Genomic DNA, 22,357 nt, shown 5'->3' with positions numbered 1-22,357 from the left:
TTTCAGAACCATTTTAAAGCCTACGCAGATTGGTAGCGTATTATAGCATTACTTTCACACTTTTCAAAGACTGTTTAAAAATTATACTGATATGGCAATATTAAAAGCTGTCCTCTTATCTTGTGTAAAAAATACATTTTAAACTTCAGCTAAGGTCTGCTATTTCAGTAGTATGCTCATCAGTATTAACATAAGTAGTATCATCTTTATTTTTTGCCTGGCTGGTAGTATGTTATGCTATCAGTTAATCTAGTGGCAGCATCCAAGACCGATGTCAGGGCTGAACAACTGAACAATTCCTACAATTCGGGCACAAGTCTGCAAGAATAGAGGCAAGGAGCAACAAAGGAGGAGCATACCTTAAATGGTGGTGAACATATTTCCTGAGGGACAATGGCTTTGCCTTAAACAAAGCATGGACTTATCATAGAAATCAAGGATTGTTATGTTATTAAGCACTGATGAGATGATGATGCTCGATGAGAAAAAAAATCATCCATGACATCACCCACAGGTTTTCTGAAGAGCTATTTTAAATGTCAGTGTGTTGACTTCAGCTATTACTAACCTGGCAGTGCCTTACTTTGCCTATAATTCAAAATGAAATGAAAAGGTCTAGCTTGAGTGGAGCTGTCATAACTTATCCATACTTTAAGCCTTTATTCTAGAATCTGTAGTAGAAAGCAACAGGACTTCGCTTTTAGGTCTCTCAGCCAAGTGGTTTCTTCAGTTCTGTAACTGAACTGAAGAAACTGAACTGAATCGGGAGCGAAGAAGCCTCTTGGATGAGTGGTAAAATGTATTCAAGGGCCTAAAAGAGAGTTGCTTTTTACTGATGCTCCTAAGATCACCATGACCTGGATGATTGAGAATCTACACAGACATTTGAGGCTTTATTGTAATTTACAATTTACGGTGCTGTGAAAAAGTGTTTGTCCTTATTCTATTTTTGCACATTTTTCATGTTCCAGATCATGAAACTAATGTTTATATTTGTTTAATATTGGACATAGATAGCCCACACAACATAAAATAATTTTTTTCAATGATGATTTTAACAAAGATTTATTGAAAATCTATATCACCCCTGTGAAAAATTAATTGCCCCTAAATCTAAAAACTGGTTGGGTCACCGTTAGCAGGAAGAACTGCAGCTAAACATTTGTGATAGCTTGTGATCAGTATTTTAGATCCCCATTGAGGAATTTTGAAACACTCTTCTCTGCAGAATAGTTTTAGCGCAGCCTCATTAGATAGGTTTCGAGCCTAAACTGCCCTGTAAAGGTCTTGTCACAGCATCTCAATTGGATTCAAGTTGACTCAATCACTCCACAACCTTACATTGTTGGCCTTGATGACAAACAGTCGAGCAGAAGAACTGGCTTCCTTTCAACAAAAACAACAAAATGGAAATAAAATCTTGAATGAAAACTGTCTGTCGACAATGCCTGCACTGACCAGTCATGGGGAGCTCTCAGTCGAAGACAAACCCACACAAGTCATCCAGAACCAGCCTTTTCTTAGTATGTTTGAGAATGAACATGCTATGAACCAAACTGAAAGTATATTAACGTATATTAACTTGCCCAGCCCTACTATTTTTATAAGGCATAGATTTATATTTGAACAAAACTTGACAAAATTTCCTATCAGCGTTACTGGCTCTGTCATAGTGTAGTCAGGAGAAAGGAACTACTGGTACTTTTTTCGGATTAGATAGTCATATGAATAATGTATTGAAAACATAATCGAAAAAATTTGGATCTATCCTTGAAAGCCAATCCTTTACAGTTACAGGCTAACAGTCATTTTACACACAGTTGCAGTGCATGGAAACCTCTGCCAGATTGTCAGCCAAAGCTCCTCACAACCTTCGACATCAGCGGGTTAAAGGCGAATAGCACTTGTCTCCCCCCTGAGCCTCTGCATCCCATCTACCCAGCTGACTGCCAGCCAGCCATCCAGCAAACCTTCGTCAGCAACTAATTAAATCTAACGCTATTCATTTGGTACTAATGTGTTTTTAATTGCATTACAGGGCAGGTCATGGGGAGAGTTTGGGAAAGGGTGAGGAGGACAACACAGAGCGGGGCGTGAGGTTAGGGGACGAGGGAGGAGCCGCTGTTTGACATGAGCATGAGCGCAGTAGCCTTGCTCTTCTGTCCAAGTAGGGGGGGAAGAGCACTGAGGGAGAAAATATTGAAGGCTGCAAGAGAAGAGGAAAGGATGAAGCTTTCATAATGATGTGATTGAGTGTTTGTTTTTCAGGATTAAGAGTCAGCAGAGTAAAGAGAAACTACACGGGGGGAGACAGAGAAGGAGGGCTAGAAGAGATGACACTTTGATGCGGTGATAAGAAAGTTACACTATTTAGGTATGTTGTGGTATTTGTGAGTAAAATAAGAGCTGGAAAAAAGATGGCACCAAGTGATAGCAAGAGAAGGAAGAAAAGATCAGAAGAGCAAGAGGAGTGACAAGAATATGGATGGCAGAGAGAAGAACTGAGGGTTTGGTGCAGCACTGAGAAATGCATAAGCTGTTCATTGTCAGAAAGAGAAGTCCGAAGGGCTTGGAAGATGCAGGAAAGCAGAAGCTGAACTACTGAGCTTTAAATAGTCCCACTTTTGAATTCTAAAACAAAAGAAAGAAAGAAAAAGTGGTGTTTCACCATGACTTGTTTAACTTCTTGGCATAAAAGGTCCAACACTGGACTGCTCACTTGGTATTCCAGTCACTATGTCAAACAAGATTAAAAGGAAAGATTTTCAAAGAACAAGGTCAATGTTTAATTTTTTGTTGAATTGATAAATAAATTACAGTTGGATCGATGGCCTTTTAATCTGCAGCTGGTCTTGACAGGCAGCCAGGTCTTGCTCCCTTTTCCGCCCACTGTTTGCAGCCAGGGTTGGCTCCCTAATTATGAATGAAACTTGTGTCCAGCAGGCTGACCCTTCATCTGTAGTGCCTGACCCACTTTGAAGTTAAGCTTGTACATATTTAACTCAAATACACAGGCACTCACACAAATACTTGCATGCACAAAGTCAGCATGGCTTTCTCACAAAGATGAACAGAAAAACAATCAGCAGAAATTTGCACAATAATGGTACCTTCTTCTTTTTGAAGCTGCTACTGTGAACATTTTGAGATTTACAATAGGTTGAGTGCAGTGGCGGCTGGTGAATTTTTCTCTTGGGGGGCGCACTTAATTTACCAAACCAAATAGCAGAGTCGGCAACACCGGAATACAAGAATTGATGTAAATTATGTTCACAGCCATTTGATGTGCTATTACTATGCACCACTACGAGGGTACACCTAAGCACTACTGCTGAGTCAAATAGACAATTAAATGCATGTAAATGTTACCAGCTAGTGAATTTGAATTTATCTCCACAGTGTTTGATATGAGTTGCTCCAGATAAGGTGTAATTGGTAAACACAAACCCTTAAAATCTCCTTTTCTATAATTTAACAAATTAAGAATGTATAAATATGCAAATCTATTTTTTACTTCAAAAGTTAAAAAAAAAAAAAAAGAAACAATTCATTTTTCCAGCTTCAGAGAGTGCCAAGTGCTTCTTCTGTCCAGCAAAATCTATGGAACAACATATTTATATTTACATACTCAAATAAACAAAAACAAATCCATACCTGTGAAACCAACAAACATTGGACATTTTGTTAAAAACCTAACCATAAGGCTTAAAGCAGACAGTGCTTCTGTGAGCTAACTTTTAGATTAACAACCTTACATGACAAAGAGAAAACAGCAAATCTGCATATTTAAGATCAAAGCAATAAAAATTTGTCACTTTGCCTGAAAAAAAATACTGAAACCATTAGGCATTATACTATGTATAACTGTGCATGTGACAAATAAAATGTATCTTACCTTACCTTATCTTATCTTAGGCTTTGAGCCCAAAGTGCTTCTGTCAACTATATTTACAATGAAAATTTAAAAAAAAAACAGTAATTCCTCAGATTTCAGAACATATGAAAATCAACAGGCTTTCAATCTAAAGTGCCACTTGTGTCAACTAACATTTCTATTTACATTATTAAAAAAGTAAATCCTCACATTTTAGAGATTAAAGCCAGCACCTCTACATCTGTGCTATTTTTTGAATGCAAGTTTTAATTAAAGGCAAGCGGATGAACAAACCGCTCGCTTCTGCTGCCACCCCATGGCCGGTGGTGTGTAAAGCGATCAGAGGGAGACAGGCTGTCTCCCTCTGATCGCTCTGATCGCTCAGCGGGGCGTGGTCAGCCTGCGCCCGCGGTCTCCTGTCTCTTGTATTGAAGAGGAACGAACTGCGCATGTCAAAGTTATAACAAGAGTCAATGGGGAAAGATCAGTGTGCCCCAGGCCGGATATGACGTTTCTAATCTGACTTTTTATTACAAATTATACATCTTAGTAACTCTCTACAGGCTTTATTATCCATTTTGCTTGTTAAAAACATAGGATATACATGTAAATGAAATTTTAAAAACGTTTTATTAAAGGAAGGGCTGTGACTCTCTACATGATGTGAGCATAGACTGTATATATAGTGGACGTAGCATCCATAGACTGTATATATAGTGGACGTAGCATCCATAGACTGTATATATAGTGGACGTAGCATCTGGCTCCAGAATTGAAGCAAACCCGGAAGTGTCAAAAACTTGCAATATCCCGCCGTCCGCTAGGGTTGGCTCCAAAAAGCTTTTTCTCCATAGACCCCAATTCATTTTTGGAAAAAATAAAATTTGATAGACTGATTTTCTACAGCTCAGGGTTTTTTTCCTGTTAGTTTTCATGGTCAAAATGAGAGATCAGGTGGCTGATCTTAAAATAAATCAATACTGAATTTTAAATAAATCGTTAAAGTTGGCGGAGCCAGGGGGCGTGGCTATACTTGATAGACAGCAACAGAAGTCTCTGCGGTAAAATGTGGGCGGGATAAGAGAGTCCTCAGCCAATCCTGCCCCGAGTTGCTCTCCGGTCCAGTCTGTTTGATGACGCTTTTTACGTCACTGGCTCCAAAAAATCCAAAACGGCGACCAGGAAGTAGCAAAATCCGGGCTTCATTTTCTCGGCGTTGAAACCAACGGGTGATGTCACGGTTAGTTTCCGCCTGGATGTGAGACAGAGGGGGTGGTGCCCTAGCGCCCTCTATTGAGCAGCCGGACCTGGTTGAGTGTGTCATCCAAAAAAAAAAAGAGTGGTTCATAGAGATGCACCCACAGGGAATCTTCACCCAACTCTACAGTTCCTGTCTTGAAGGTCTTCAGCTTTGTTTCAGTTTTTACAGTCAGCTGTTTTAATGTTTTGGTTGACTTTCACCATTGAGCTTACGTCCATATGCAGCAAAAAATTGTTTTCAGTGCATAAGCAATGCTTACAAGCAAGATGAGCAGAAAGATTAACCAAGCAGCTTAGTAAGCAAAAAGTTTGTTGCACAAAGGTTGGTGGAGACCGAAACAAAACAAACAAGAGAGCAAATATTGAATGTATTTCAAATGAGGCTAGTATTATTCTGCATCTGCTAAATGCTAATATAGCAAGTGTCTGCTAGCATATCCACCATATCTATTTTTTGAGGCACTGTAGGCTAATATGTCAGTGTTGTATTTTAAATAGTTTTCATTACCACACAAATACTGCAGTGTCACTTCTGTCTGAGAGATACACATAGGCATTTCTTTGACAATGCTGCCACCTACATCATTGTTTGAGTTTTTCCGAGCTAAAATAACATAATAATAAGACCAGGAAAAGGATCATGGTTTTGGGTTAAAATACATATTTTTACAACATTAAGAGCATGTTACAAGGCAACCGTGTGGTTTTCTTGTTGCCTAGAAAGGAGTAACAGCGCTGATACCAGCAGAGCACTCATAATGATGTTTAAGTATTGTTAAAGTTCTATCAAACCTCCATGTACATTGAAAAAAAAAACACTAAATGGCACCCAGCGCATTGACATGTGACACCAGACAATGCAGCCATATGTTAGAAATGGGATCTGTTGTCCTGCCATCCAGTGGCCAAAAATGTAAGAATGCAGCTTCAAATGCTTCATGTAAATTGTGTCTTTATAATGCCTATGCAGTTAGATTATTGGTCACAAAATACAATAAATGTGCTTTCTTGAGTCAAAAAGATGCTTAATTTTTTTTCTTTTTTTTGCTTTAAAGCAATCCAGTGCTCCATGGCCCACAGGACAGATACAATGTAGAGGTTTGTAAGTGGTCCCTCGACGCAAAGTAAATAAACAAATCTATCAGTTAATCAATGCAGTAATGATGTACTGATATTGCAAAGATAATAGCAGTATTATTTGTTTTTGCCTGCACACAGTACACAAGGTCTAAACCAGCAAGCAGTGTTGCTTGCCTGGAGCTACTGTATGTTCCCTCTGCAGGCTTGTCTTACTTCCCAGAGCTCACAGCCACCTATTGTTTTCAAAAACTCCATTAATGGGCACTGTTTTCACTTTTCCTATTACATTGCGCTGTTACATATTTCTTATAGCTGTCAAAACAAAAACTTAAGGGAGAGTGGCAGGCAAACTTGAAGACGTGGATTGATTTCTTTCAGTAGAAAGATTCTACTTCCAATACAAATTAAATGAATTTGACTTTATGGTACTTCACAGCTACATTTGGTGGAATTAAATAGGTCATCATCCATCAAGCGAGGAACCACATTTTCTACTGGAATAACTGCTTTAATGCACTTTTGAAAACAAAGGGAGACTTCAATTCAAAACTCACTTCTTGAAGCTGGTCTTAAGTCACACAGGTCATGGAAGAAGCCCTTCAACAATGAAAGACAGAGGGAAGCCCGTTTACTCTTTGCTGGGGATCACAAGGATTGGACTGCTGATGACTGGACTTCACTGATTAATCCAATTTTCAGTTGATGCAAACTTACTGGTTTGGAGTAAGCCTGGAGATCCTGCAAAAAAGACTGTCTTGCCCCCAAAGCTCTTTCCTGCCTTAAATGACTGGATTTTCCAACAAGACAATGCCCCTTGCTATACGGCAAGGTCAGTTAAAGCCTGTATGGAGAACCAGAACACTGGAACCATGACTTGGTCTGCTCAATCACCAGATCTAAATCCAATTGAAAACCTGTGGAAAATCATCAAGTGCAAAATGGAGAACCACAAGTCCAAAAACAAAGCAAATTTGTTTGAATTTGTGCAACAGGAATGGGCTGCTGTGATAGCGGAACAATGTCAGAGGCTGGCGGAAAGCATGCCAAGACGCATGGCTGCAGTCCTCAAAAACAATGGTTTTGCACTCAAGTACTAACTCCTGTGTGTATCATGTGACTAAAACAGAGAGAAAAGAAAACATGGAATACTTAAAAGCATTGTTTTTGGAAGTACAATGCCATAGCTGTTGATGTAAGAACTAAAGTGATTTTGGTTATTATTAAGAAAACCATGGAAAATGGCTTGAAATCAGCTCTTAAACTGAACTCTTTAGAGCTATTTTTGCTGTTATCACTTGCAGCATTCTAAGGAGCAGAACATTCCAGAGCAACACACAAAAATCCAAGACCTTTTCCAAAGCTGTAAATTTGGTAAGACACCATTTCAGAGGACAGCTAACCTAAAATTCACCTCCAAATGGAACATCTACTGATGTGATGTTTACTACTAAAAAACCACTCACGGCTCTCTTGGAGACAACAGGATGTCTCCTACCTCCACCAGAATCTGATAAGGGTCATAAAGTGTCAATTGTGAGGAAAACCACACCTCTGCAGAAGCTGATTGGCATTCTGATCTCTCCCTACTTAACACAGAGAACTTGGTATGCAGTAATGGATTAAACAGTTTAAATCAGAACATTAAAGAAATGCAGCATCACCAGAGTGCCGATATGGACTCAGTCTCTGATACCAGATTGATCAGAACCAGTATGAAAAAAATAATTATTATTATTGTTTGTTGGTAGTATTAGTTAATAAATGTTTGTGTATAATTATCATCAGTTCTGCCAGGTATTTCTTTTCTTTGGGAACTTGAGGTCAATGAAATTAGAGTTTATGTCTTTTGTAATGATACTGACCAATTTCTTTTTCATCAAAGTCTCTTTTAAACTTAGTCTAAATTGCTAATTTTCTCAGACAAAATGAGAATGGTGTCCCTAAATGTGTCCAGCCCAAATTTTTATACATTCATCTTTCTGTCTAAAATCTGGTATTTCTGAAGACATTCAGTCCTTCTCTTAAAATTCTAGAGGAGTCAGAGAAAGTGACAGTATTTCTTCTGAAAGGCTGCACAAATACTAATATCATATGTTTTTACTCCCTAAAATTATATTGGCCCCCTCAAAAAATGTATTGTCAGTTGAGCTCTAGTATGTAAGCATAGTTTCTAGGAGACAGGGTTATTAGGATTGATCCTCAGGAGATTATAAATTAAATTTTATGTCAATCTATTCAATAGTTGAAAAAGTTGCCCCGATAATGTGCCCAGCCCTGAAAGATATATATTATCTTCCCTCTCAGATGTAGTGTTTACATGAGAAAACAAAACTAAACTGTTGACAAGTGAACGCTGGTGCAACTTGCTGCCGCTGCTTGTAATATTGACGATTCTGGAAGCTTGAATCTTAGCTGCAGTTTTTCCTTTGAAATGAGTAGCTGAGGTGTAATCACATTTACCTCTAGTTGTTTGTCTGGCAGATCTTCCTTTTGCTCTTTGAAGAATGCTCAGCTTAAGGTGTCCGCAATATGAAATTCTTTACCTGGACAATAGGTAACAGTGAGGCTGTGTCTTTGCAGCCGAAGCAGCATTCTTTGTAGCCTCATAGGAGCTTGGTGTAAAGGTTTTTTTTAAATATGCTCTCATGTGGCTTGTGGTCACTCTCAACATAAATGTTTTCTCCATAAATGTATTCGTGGAACTTCTCACATCCATAGACATTTCAAGTAACTTTTTTTCTATTTGTACATACCTGCATGACTGATTTGTTCACATCATAAAACTTCAAAGTTGGAGCACTGGTGACCAGCTGTTCAGGAAGTTCAAAACTTTTCTTTTGTGCTTCCTCCTAGTGAGACTCTATGTCACCTTAAAGCAACTTTCTTAAAGGAGCACTAATATCTGACAAGTTTGGTATGAACTTGTCAAGATACTGGATCATTCCCATGAACCGCTGCACTTCCTGCTTGTTTTCTGGCGATGTAGCTGCATCATTGCTCTCATCTTTTCCTCATCTGGTCTCAGTCCACTGCTGCTGCGTTTGTGTCTAATGTATTTTATTTCATTTGTCCTTATAACACACTTGGACTTGTTAAGTTTCAGGTTGTATCCTCTGGCTCTCTCTAACAGCTTCTCCAGTCTATGGCCATGCTCCTCCCCAGAGTCTCCCCACACTTGCAAGTCATCAATGATATTTACCACACTCTCTAGTCATTCAATCATTTGTGTAACAGCCGTTTGGAATACTTCTGGAGCAGATGAAATCCCAAATGACAAACACAAATCTGTATCTTCCTATGGGGATGTTAAATGTACATACCTTTGAGCTATCTGCATCAAGTTTTACCTGCCAGAAGCCCTGGTTGGCATCTAGTACAGTGAAGTAGTTCGCAATTGGCCTGCAGGACACTTCTTTCTCAACAGCAAGCAATGGATAGTGCTCCCATTTTAAAGCCTGATTTAAGTCTTTTGAGTCCATGCAGATATTGATTTTCTGAGGCGCAACCACAGTTACCATAATATTGACCCACTCGGTCAGCTCAGTCTGCCTGGCTATCACTCCCAGTTTTCCATGCAATGCAGTTCCTCAACTACTCCTTCTCTATGTGCTACTGGGACCTTTCTGGGTGCATGCACAATGGGTGTAACTGTGTGGTCAATCTGTATGTGGTGCTGACCGGGTAAACATCCACCAAAGAGATCATCATAGTCTTTTAGAATGTCATTTTCCTGTCCCACATCATGTATTCTCTAAACTAAGCCTAGCTTCACACAAGTGGCTCCTCCCAGTATTGCTGGAACATCTTGTGTGATTTAAAATTCAATTTTGTGTTTTTGTCCTTTGTATTCATATGTTAGTGATTTCTTTCCAGTGGGTGCTATCTTTTGGGCAAAGTATGCAGCCAATTTGCTTTTAGTTGCTCCAACTCTGCCTGTAACATTGAGTGCTTTAAATGTTTTGAATGACATTGCATTACAGTCTGCACCTGTGTCCAGTATAGAAGTAATTACTTATTTATTCGAAGACTTTCAGTCAACTTTTCTTCCGCAGTTTGTCTGCTGTCTCCATCACGCTGATGTGTTTCCAGTGTTCCACTTTGACTGTGCCAACAAACATGTCATTGTCACTCTCACTTTGTTCAACTGCATGTACTCTCTTCACATGCTAGTATTGCTGACCCAGGGATTTACACATCCTGGGAAAGATGTAAAGCCACATCTACTGCAACTTCAGTCTTTTTGTTCATGCTTTGGTGCATTGGTTTAAGGTGTGTTTTGCTCAACAGTTGTTATTCTGTTTCACTTCTACTTCCTCTGTCAGTGATGTAATCTCACTTGCCCAGCAAATGTCAATTGCTTTTCCCAGAGTTAAATCTGCTTCTCTGAGGAGTCTGACTCTCACTTGGTCATCAGTTGCCACAAACTATTGTGTCATGCACCAGTGAATTGTGCAACTGTCCAAATTCACAGTCTTTGGACTTGCTTTTTAAATCCGTTACAGATGCATCAATGGATTCCAACTGTTTCTGGGCATGTGTGAAGAACATGTGCCATATGTAAGGTAAGTTTTTTTCTGGGCTCACAGTAATCCTGAAACTTCCTGTTCAAGCCTCACCCGTCCTTTTTTTTACCTGGACATCGATACTGCCTGAGTTCTCATCCACAACGTGGGCCAGTAGGACATACATCTGGTCCATGCGTGTTTGGCTTTTCCTACCGCCTGTTCACCTGCCACTGACGGGTTTGCTCCAGTGCTCAGTTGCTGAACTGCTCCAGCTGCGCTGTAACCTCCTTGCGGCACTCCACCTCCACCCCGACATCACCTTCCAGCTCCATGCGCCAGAGATACTTCCACCAAGGGTCTTGCCGGAATTTCCATCAAAACATCTCAACAGTAACAAAGTCTATCTTGTCCAGTTCTCGATGCCCACCAGCCGTTTTGTTGACCACAGCGTGATAGCCCACCAACTCGGTCAGCTAGCACCACCACCAGCTGTGACAACACCTCACTCAGCTTCGATCTGCTCAACATCCACTCACTGACAAGTAAGGGACAAGCATATGGGTTCTGTAAAGCGTCTTGAGACAATTTCAACTGTAACTGCCACTATATAAATAAAATTGTATTTAATTGAATCTCATCCAGGACTTCTTGACCAACTGTAAGCTAGACTTTCTCTGTTTAACCGAGACATAGCAAGAGACCAATGAATTTTCACAGCTGAATGAATCCACTCCTCCTGCGTTTGTTTACATCTGTCAACCTTGTGGCTCCAGTTGGAGAAGAGGAGAAAGTGACCAATTCCGGTTCTGGGTCACTGCTCGTGCAGTTGACCGGTGGTGCAGACAATAGCTTGAAGAAAAAATGTTTCTGTTTCACTTCGCCCCTGTCATCTCCCCAGGGAATTTCCACAACTGTTTCTCATCTTGGGTTATATTCACTCCAAAGCAAATGCACCTGCAGCAACAGATCATATTAAAAACACATTAGGCAAATTTGAACTGATATCCCCAGATGCTCCCAAATTCATCAGTTGAAAATATTTGAAAGGATATCACCACTATGTCAGCTTTCCTACTCGCCAGGGGAAAATATCGGATAAATGTTTTGGTTCAGTCCCAGATGCCTATCAAGCTGTCTCCCTTCTCCCGCTCGGTTCCGCTGATCATGACACCATTCTGTTGGCTCCTGCCTACTTACCTGTGGTGAAGAGGATGAAGACAAACATCAAGGATGTCAAGTAGTAAACCACAGAAAGCATCGACAGGCTGCAAGCATGCTTTGAAAGCACAGACTGGGACACCCTCACGTCCTCCTCTACCAACATCAGCAGGTATACTGAAGGAATACTGAATAAGAAGAAGAGAATTTTTCAGTGCACCATGGGAGTTTGGGGTGTTGGGGGTTTAAATGTCATTATCATGGTTTATGTTAGTGTTACAGTGTTATTAGTGTTTGTGTTTTATTGTGTTGTTGTGGTTTAGTCAGCCTAGTTAGTTTGGTTAAGGGTTATGTTGTCAGGACTGTGTGTGAAGTGTGTTTCATCACTTCCTTTCACATTTGTATTGTCACTCTGCATCAAAACAAAAGCATCTAGCAGTTATATAGTGCATAAAGAGCAAATATCTGTCATCCAGTGCTGTTTTTCGATGACTCTTACCACAATAATAAATACAGCTATGCGGATGACACTCAGCTCTACTTCACCAGTCAACCCTCATCCACTTTCCCACCCACCTTCCTAACTGAATCAATAGCTGAAATAAAAAGCTGGTTTACCCTAAACTTCCTTACATTAAACAGCAACACAACTAAGGTTTTCCTCATCAGTACAAAGTCCACTTTATCCAAAACCAACAGCTTTTCTCTCAACATTGATAACTCTTCCGTTTCACCCTCTCCCCAGATTAAGAATCTGGGTGTCATCCTCGACAGCATTCTATCTTTTCAATGTCACATCAGTAACATTACCCGGTCTGCCTACTTCCACCTATGAAACCTCAATCGTCTTTGCCCCTCCTTCATCCCCCACATCGCCACCATCCTTGTCCACAGGCTCATCACTTCCCATTTAGACTACTGCAACTCTCACCTCTCCGGCCTCCCCCACAAATCCCTCCATAAACTTCAAGTGGCCCAGAATTCAGCTGCCCATATCATCACTCAAACCTGTCCTCAAACAGCTCCAGTGGCTCCCAGTTCAATTCTGCACTCAATTCAAAATCCTCCAGTTAACATTCAAGGCCATCAACAACCTCCTCCACATTCCCACTCCCTCTTATTCCCTTCCCTCAGATCTTGTTCCTCTGTATATTTGTCTGTCTCCTCCGCCTGTCTCTCCACCATAGGGGGCAGAGCGTTCAGCCGCTCTGTTCCCTGTCTCTGGAATTCACTACCGCCCCAACTCAGAAACATCGATTCACTCCCCCATTTAAAATCGCAACTCAAAACACATCTGTGTAAAACTGCCTATTCCATCTGATGCCAATTGCTCTGTTTTTATGTGTATTTTGTGTTTACATGTGTATGTCTGTACAGTGTACTTGAGTGCCAAGAAAGACGGCTTCAAATAAAATGTACTATTATTATGTTTAAGGTCTTTCTCTTTAGTCTTTCTGATACGCAGTTCTCAATGATCCTTTAAATATGGTCCAAATTAAACCTAAGATTTAACTGAAGCATTCATTTTATGTTTTATTGTCACTTTTCTCTAAGTTTTTGTATTTTTATTTGGTGTGCCCCTTTCAAAAGAAATTTCAATCTCTCGGGCAATATATGGTTTTAAAATTTAAAGGAAGCAGTTTCAGAAAAACACATATTTGGTTTCTTGACAAGAAAAGTAGATGATGTCAGTCTCACTTTTAAATATGAAGTTACAGTCAGGATGTGGTTAGGTTAGCTGAGCAAAGTTGAGGAACAGGAGGACAACAACTCAAAATTCCATGAATCAACCTTTACTTCAGTGTAAACCCAATTAGAAATTGAATAGCAAGTTGTGAATAAAAATGTGCAATTATTTCTTGGCACGATGGCTCACCAGCTGACAAGCTGCATCTTTTTCATAGAAATAGCCCCTTAATGGTGTATTTGTTTAGTGGCTTGTTTTTAGTCAATCACGACTACACTAAACAAAGTACATAGAATCTTATGTTAAATGGCATTTTGACACAGTCTCAGCTCAGCTTTGTTGCACAGATGGGGGGTTTGGTGACCCTTCAAGCCTGCTGACACAAACAGGGTGACACTCTGATCACCTTGGTTTAAGATGCGCCTGCTAGCGCACACCCCAACCAGATGATGTCAAAATCAATATGGCAATGTCACCAGCCCTGGTCAGGAGTAATGTTGGTCCCTCAACCTGCTCTAAAGTGATGCGTATGCACACACTTTAAATACACCCATATTGCTCCCCCGCTTCTTCATCATATCATCAAGCCCATCACCAGGCTTAACTTGGAAGGGATCGATACATCCCAGCGGTCAGGGTAAGTGAGGCGAGGCTCGTGATAGTCGTACTAATGGTGCAGCAAGTCAACACTGTTTCACTCATCACTGTCAAACTAACTGTCTCGACATTGTCCTTATCATCCCCACCTTCGCCTAAGCCACTCACTGTCTCTGCGGGTGACTAATGTGTCAGATGATAACAGGGCTAAGGTCAATCCCTCTTGATGCTCCTTTGCTTTTAGTTAAGTGTGGGTAACAGCGTTGCTCTGACATCCAGATGAGATCTTGTTCGATAAAGATCTGGTAGTCTTGGATTCAGTGATCACATTGGTAAAAAAGTGTGCCCACTTTGCTTGTTGCCTTGAGTGTGTGTTAATCCTTAGCCTGTCTCCTCACCCTACCCCTCATTACAGCCAGTTTATCATGCCAGGAAGAGAGTGGCAAAAACAAATTAGTCCACAGGAGGGGAAAATAGCTGGGGATATCGATTTCGACTTTTCATGCCAGAGTGGAGTACAGAAAATATTGGGCTATAAAAGGGAAACAAGGATATAAAGCCATTATGGTGCACACTTAATTGATCCCACTTCCCATAACAAATTAATTGAGCGGAAAATGGCAGATGGCTTTGATGAATGTCATAAAAAAGGCTTGTCAGCAAGCCTTGTGTGTGCGACCCTGTGCTCATTCATTGTATCATGTGGAGCCGCTTAGAAAGGAGACACGTAGGAGTGCATGTGTTTCTTTGAGTATTTACATCACAGCGATCCGAATGTTAACCATGTTGACTAATCGATATTGCAGATAATTGTCTACTGCTTCCTGGTGTATTTTTTGTCTTTGCTTATTGTCTAGTTTCTTTTCCTTTGCATTCCTTAACTGCAGCTGCTGTATATGTGCATGTTTGTTTGCCTGTGTGGGAGTGTGTTTCAGTGTATGTTTATACTGACAGGTTCCTGCCCCAGTAGCAGAACAAATGCTAATTTAATCAATTGGCTATAAATCCTACTGCCCGCTGACTCATGCGTCTTCTGCCCTGGGGACTCCAACAAAAACCCTGCCAGTGCAGTTTGTTCAGCATACACAGTTTTGTGCACACACATGCAAGCATCAATCTTCCATTTTCATCTTTTCCCACGTGCATCACTGCAACATCAGAATTATTTGAATGCAACCAGCGAGTAAAAACGCATATGCAGATATTGACGCATTGAGATAATTGCTGTTTTTTTGCTGTCAGTTCAGGGTTTTTATCTGTGAAGTTGCAATTGATCCAAGTTGGAGCTCATAAACACACACACACACACACTAGCAGGTGCATCCATCTTGCAGTTAACTTTCCTGCAACCCATCTTAAACACAGAATTATTTATTGAGAGCATATTCCTCCTCACTTTTGCCCTCTCCCCTGCATTCATACACAATGCTGTTTCACACACACCTGCAGTTTCATGACATCCAGATCTGCTAAGGCTGCTGAGACAGTGTCTTCAGGGTAGCTGCAAGTGGTTGGGGGCCACACTGGGGTGATAGAGTTACAGAGAAACAGAAAAAGAGGGATGCAAAAAGTGGCAGAGTGACAGAAAAAATGCCAGGACGAGCAACAGAGCGATAAAGAAAAGTGAGGAAAAAAACATTGAAAAACGAGTGACAAGAGACAGGAGGAGAGAGAAGCTGCTGTCTGCCAGCAGCATAGCTGGCTGGTACCCAAAGGCTCTGTTCAAAATTCTGCAGGGCCTCTGTGGCCCCTGTGTTCCCCATCAATCTCTGTACACTCTGGCAGCCTCCAGTGGCTGCATCTTAATCTGTTGGGGCTGGACGTGAGGACGGACAGGTCGCCTGGGCTGTGTAGTAAATAACCCTTCTCCTGACTGTCCCCTTCTATTCCCTCATGCATATATGGAAACTTACACACACACGCATTCTGGCTGCTCTCTGTCTGCACAAATATCCAGTGTTTTCTGGCCTCAAAAAGACAGCTGGACGAGTTCTGGCTCAAGTTTGAAGCACTAAAATTGCATGCTAGATCACTAGAATGTCAAAATGCATGCAGTCAAAAGGGCAAAAAAAAATTTAACATAAAGCACTTTTAATTTTTCATTACAAACACACCAGATAAAATTTAATCTAGTATATTTTAAGGTTTAAGATGATGGCTTCTATAAACATTAAGAACAAAACAGCAGTATTTTAGGATTCAGTCAGATAGGAGGCACAACTGCACTCTGGATGACATTTGCCTTGATTGTTTCATATTTGCCTCATTTAAAAAAAACAATAAACTGACTTTAGATAGATGTCAGTTTATGTCAAAGTAATTCTAACCTTGCAAGCTATGCAGAATGAAAAATAACACAATATAGTGTAAAAGACTTATCCTAAAATGCATAAATTCTGCTGAACATAAAAGTTTAACTTTTCACTGCAGAAAGTTTTTGCATTTTCAGCCCTTGGTTTGGCAAGCTTTTTCTGGAATTTTTTTCTTCAAAGTAATGACGCACTCTGCTGTTGAATAGACAATAGACTGACAGCCTCTTGTTTAGAATAAGTTTTTCAAATTTGCAAGATATTTGCCACATTGCCTTGCCCCACAGTCCTATAGCTCGTTTTTGGTGGAGGTTTGTAAAGGCATCTCTCACATCTATCACTTTTTAAAGGGCATTTGTCTGCACCTCTGTCTCACATTTGGACACAAACATTTATAAAGCCAAGTGTCATCTTTATAAGCAACAGTGATGACAACTGCAAAGATCAGACACAAAAGATCCACCATCTGAGAAACTGAGGAGGCGAGGTGAGAGAGACTCGAAGGATTAGAGGGCGGCTATCTGTCTCGCCCAGAGCCTCTGTGGAATCCAGGAGGTGGCCAACACTGGTCGCCAAGCTCAGAAAGCTAAAAGGCTACTCTGCCCACAAACCAATCCACGGTGAGGATCAGTTGAATTTACAACCCTGGTGCAGCCCTGTTATGCTAACCCCCCCAACCTTCCGTCTTCTCGATAATACCTTGATGGGTCAAAGGTCGCTGTATATTCCTTATCCACCAAGCACGCTTACTCCAATGACTCCAGGGCAGAGCACATTGTGTTCCCACTGGGATACCAGTAGTCATAGCAACATTTGAACTCTGCAGCTAGAGGAGGTGAGGGATGAGAGCGGGGTTTGTAGGGTAACCATGTCCTGCTTGTGTGAATGACAGCTTCCTAGCTGCTTCATATCTTTCTGAACACACACAGACTCAATCACACATTTATTGAAGTTGTAAAAACACACAACATATACCACGAATATAACCACAAATCTTCAAATAGTGAAGATATACTGCAGACACACACTTGCCTTCTCTGTTTGACAGATGACCTTATTCTCTGTGTCACTGAGCTGCAGCAACGACCTCTGTGGGGACGGATAGTGTCCAGAATGACATGTTATGACGGAAAGGAGAAGTGCAGCAAGTCCACACATGCAGTATCACCAGCATATATGTGTACGTTTGCCTTTACCACTGTCTTGTCCTCCTACTGGTTTGCTCAAAGAAAAAAGGCAACAGGGAGAAATTGAATGCCAATTGAATGCCTCACTTCGGAAAGAAAACAAGCTGAAAAAGTCAAAGATCAAAAGCCAAAATATGAAAAAACACTTCTGGTTTGACAGTATGTGAATTTTTTTTAAATATTTTTAAATACAGCTTATCTATTTAAAATGTATTATGACTTAAACTTATGCATAATTAGAACATGACTGCTTTGAGGGACATTTACAAGGTCTGGCTCAGGTCACTTCTTTGCTCATTTTTGGATTAGCTGGAGTTACTAAGACTCAGGCACACTAAGATAGCGACACAACACGAAGCTTCTGGATGGCATTCAGGAAACTTACGAGTGACATCACAGAGGGTTCCTTCATCATTACATGGTACAAATAACAATCAAGAGCAGTGGATCCCTATTAACATAACGTTGGTATCTTTCTGTTGGCAGTTGCTGAAAAAGCCTTCTGCAGCAGTTTAACAAGGAAACCTGACAATGAAAAAATTGCTTGAAAAAACAACTTTAAAGGATACAACCTCTAGAAATTCAACTTTGGCTGAAATTTGGAATTAATTTTTGGAACTGTGGACTTTGTCAAAGGGCTGCAAAATACCTTGTTTGTTAGCACTGTTGCCTTGCAGCTAGAAGATCCCTGGCTTGGCCTGGGACTGGGATCTTTCTGTATGGAGTTTGCATGTTCTCCCTGTGTATGCAAGGGTTATTTTCCGGATTCTCTGGCTTACTTCAGTCCAAAAACATGCTGAGATTAACTGATGATTCTAAATTGTCTGTAGGTGTGAATGTGAGTGTGCTTGTTTCTCTCTTTGTGTAGCCCTGTGATAGACTGGTGACCTGTCCAGGGTGTCCCCTGCCTTTGCCCAAAGTCAGCTGGAATAGACCCCAGCCCTCCTGCGATTCTAATGAGGATTAAGCAGTGTATAGCCAATGAATGGATGGATGAATGGACTTTATCAGAGAAAGAATGATTACAGATCATTATAACTTCATGTTTACTAATGTAAATATGATTAGATGAGATCATATTTAACATTTAGAAAAAAAAACAAAGGATGGATGGTCAGATGGAGGGGGAGTGGCAAGAGTGAAAAATCCTTGGAGGAAAAGATAGAGAGTGAGGGAGAGGCTGACACCTGGATGGATTGATTGAAATTGGCCAATACAATGATGTTGCCTACAGCCTAGATTAGCAAGAGGTGTGGGTCAGCACAATCTGTGCCTTGCAGCTGCAGCTTGATACTGCACTACAGCAAGACCTTGTTTTACTGAATATCTCTGAAACTCACATTTTCAGATTTGAGAACCTCGCTTTTTACTTTTTGTATGAGATAGAGAGAGACAGACTGAGAGGGCCCAGTATCCATGGCAACCTCAGCCAGGTGCACTGGTTTATATGCAATTCAGATAATTCAACCTACACTGAAAAGCATGCATATAAGGTCACTGCTATTCAAATGCTACTGCGTGTTTTCACCTCTCTCTGGATGGTGGCACATGGCCTCCTGCAAACCCATATGACCTAATGTCTCCCACAATGTCTTGCTTGAGTGGCAGCTATGATATTTCCACACCGTCTGATTGAGTGCTGCATTTAAAATTCGACAACAATGTTGACTGAATATATCAGGCGTGTTATTAATTCACTCGATGTTGCAGTCCCTCATGGAGAAGACATGCTTTGGCACAGAGTGGTGTGCTTGCTACATACACCGCCTCAGGCCATGACTTGGAAGGGGTCATGATTTTTCATGTGACTGTATGATTAAAACACACACACACACACACACACACACACACACACACACACACACACACACACACACACACACACACACACACACACACACACACACACGAAGAGGTGCAAATGTAGTTAAATAGAAAGAGGAAGAGATGAAAAACCAGGGGAAATAGAAAGTGACAGGCTTGCTGTCGATGGGGTTTCGAAGACTTGTGTTAAACCAAGAGCTCTGACAACTGGGTGCAGAGAGGAACAGGCTATGGATTGAAGTCAGGTCTCCGCTTCATATTCAGAAGATTAATCTCCTATCCCTCCTCTGCCTACACCATTTTAGACGTCTGTGGCATCATTTTACTTGTGGATGTTTCAGCAGTGATTTACAGACAGGGTTATGCGTAGCATGCTTGTTGCAGAGCACTGTGGCGAAACATTGCAACCAGATGTTTGGCATCAGAACTAGCAGCATTGAAAGTCATATTCAGACATTTCCTATATTGACGACACTCACTGACTTCTCCAAAAATGTGACGGTAATGTAATAGAGGCGACAGAAGGACAGTTTGATTGTGCAATTATTTGTTTGTAAATCTGAACGGATTTTTGCGAGATAATAAAGCAAAAATAAAATTGTATTGCAGAATAATCAATGCTTTGAAATGTATTGGTAAGAATTTCAATCACTGATTTGTACTTTCTATGCAGAACTAACAGTATTTCACAGTTTCAAGCTTGTCACATTCTTGCTTTTGAACAATGTTTTAATTTCGCACTGTGCTTATTTAAAATGTAGAAGATTTAGTAGATATTTTCATCTTTTCTGACATTTTAGAGCTTAAGAAAATAATCAGCATTATTAATTTATAAAGCTATTTTTCTCCATTTATGTTGTTGAACTATAATTTAAACATGGCAGGTGTGAAGAAGTTATTACACTGCTGTTGTAGGCAAAATTTCTGGCAGTAATCAATTTATCATGCGCACATTTTAGGTTACTAACTTTTTCTCATAAAAAAAAGAAAATTAGCAATAAATTAAAATATAAGCTGGAGGCTGAAAGCTACAGAAATAATGCAAATAACCTAAAGGAGCATTGCATGCTTGCATGACCAAGTGCAAATCCAGTAATAATTAATGAAACCTCTCCTCTGATGCAGGTTAATAATGTTTTTCTAAGGCTGCCCTGGAAGGTGGTGATTATTAAGCAAAATCAATGTCTAATCAAGTGTATAACATGGATTCAGGAGCAAATATAAAGGCTGTTTTGTGGTAAATATTTATCATGTTTAACATGACATAGGCTTAATGATGAATAACCCCACATATTCATGTCATGTTAAATATTATACATACTTACCACAAAGGAGGCTTTATATTTGCTTCATATGGTTCATTGTCAGTGTATAGAAAAGTATAGAAAGATTTTTGCTGGCAAACGTAATTTAGCTTTTTTCTATGGCAAACATGAGAAGATTGGTTGGGTCAGCAGTGCATATGTTGGCACTGCTGCTGTAGTCTATCACTCTATAGGTGACAACTGTGTGCGTGTGCTTGTTTGCACTAAAAGGCCTCTGAAATGACCTCAAATATAGAGCTGATAGTCATAAATTGGTCTGAAGTCTCAATTTTCCCACTGGATCTTGACCAGCTGTCGAACCCATTTCACTCCTACGCCGTCATGCTCATACACCAAGTGACAGTGTTAATGAGTACATTTTATGACTCAAGGCAATGACCAAGACGAGGCAAATGTAATATAAGTCACAAAAGCTGCAAATAGAATAATAAGGAATACAGGACCACACCCCACTGTTTTGTTGTTATAATCACAATGTGGTTACTATAATTCATGATGTTTAAGACTAATTCATGGGCAACCAACTAATATAAAAGCATGTGCCTAAAAAGAACAGAATGGAGCAATGGCAGTGCCAACTCACGAACAAGGTGGACAGAAATAAAGAAGGATTTTTCTGCCATCATGTGGACCACAGGAGCACTGCAGTCCATGAATTATAAAACTGTCTCTAAAATCGTTTGTGATATTTGCAGAAAAATAAAATGCCTCATTTTAAGTGGAATGAGTTGTTTTCCTTGCTTTTTGTTGATGTTTTTTTCTTTCATAAAGAACCTTTCAAGTGAAAACCAAGCTTTTTGCCCTTTTAACATGTCCAAGTCTTTTTATATGCTTGAAGACACACCATATGGGTGAAATAAGCAATCAACATTGAATGAATGCAATATTTCAATTTGCCATTGTGTAGTGTAGAGTAGTTTTACAGTGTATAAACAGAGTCATAGATAAGCTTTTGTGCTCCAGATGCAGCAAGCCACAGAGAGGGGCATGGATTTCATAGATCTGCATATGCTAAAGGTGTAGAGTTACAACTAAGCCTTTATAAGGTATGCCGGGATTATTTTTCATTGGAAAAAATGTTAATGTGTCATTCTATTACACAGAGGTGAGCCCCAAGGAGACCTGGGGAGGGGTTCTCTGTATGCAGATCAACCATGGAATTGTGATGAACTACATCCATATAAACTGCAATAACCCTAAGCTGAAATAACGTGAACATGTACAAATAATGTTTGCGTTGAAATGACACGGAGTTGAAATAACTGAGTCAAAAGAACTGAGAACCTCTCAGTTGAGAATCTTATTTGAAGAGCATTGACCAACTTGTGTTTCTTACTTTAATTATGCAGTACACTTTTTTCAAACCAAGATAGATAGATAGATAGATAGATAGATAGATAGATAGATAGATAGATACATACATACATACATACATAATTTTACGCGTTAAATGTAGATTACACAACCCCGCGCATGCTCAGTTAAGTTTCAGGATGTCAAGCTTTCTCCTCGGCTATCTCCGTGCTTTTCTCCATTTTCCTCGGCAGTTCT

The sequence above is a fragment of the Acanthochromis polyacanthus genome, chromosome 22 (assembly GCF_021347895.1).
Source record: "Acanthochromis polyacanthus isolate Apoly-LR-REF ecotype Palm Island chromosome 22, KAUST_Apoly_ChrSc, whole genome shotgun sequence".
Lineage (NCBI taxonomy): Eukaryota > Metazoa > Chordata > Actinopteri > Pomacentridae > Acanthochromis > Acanthochromis polyacanthus.
Note: the sequence above shows the minus strand (reverse complement) of the source record.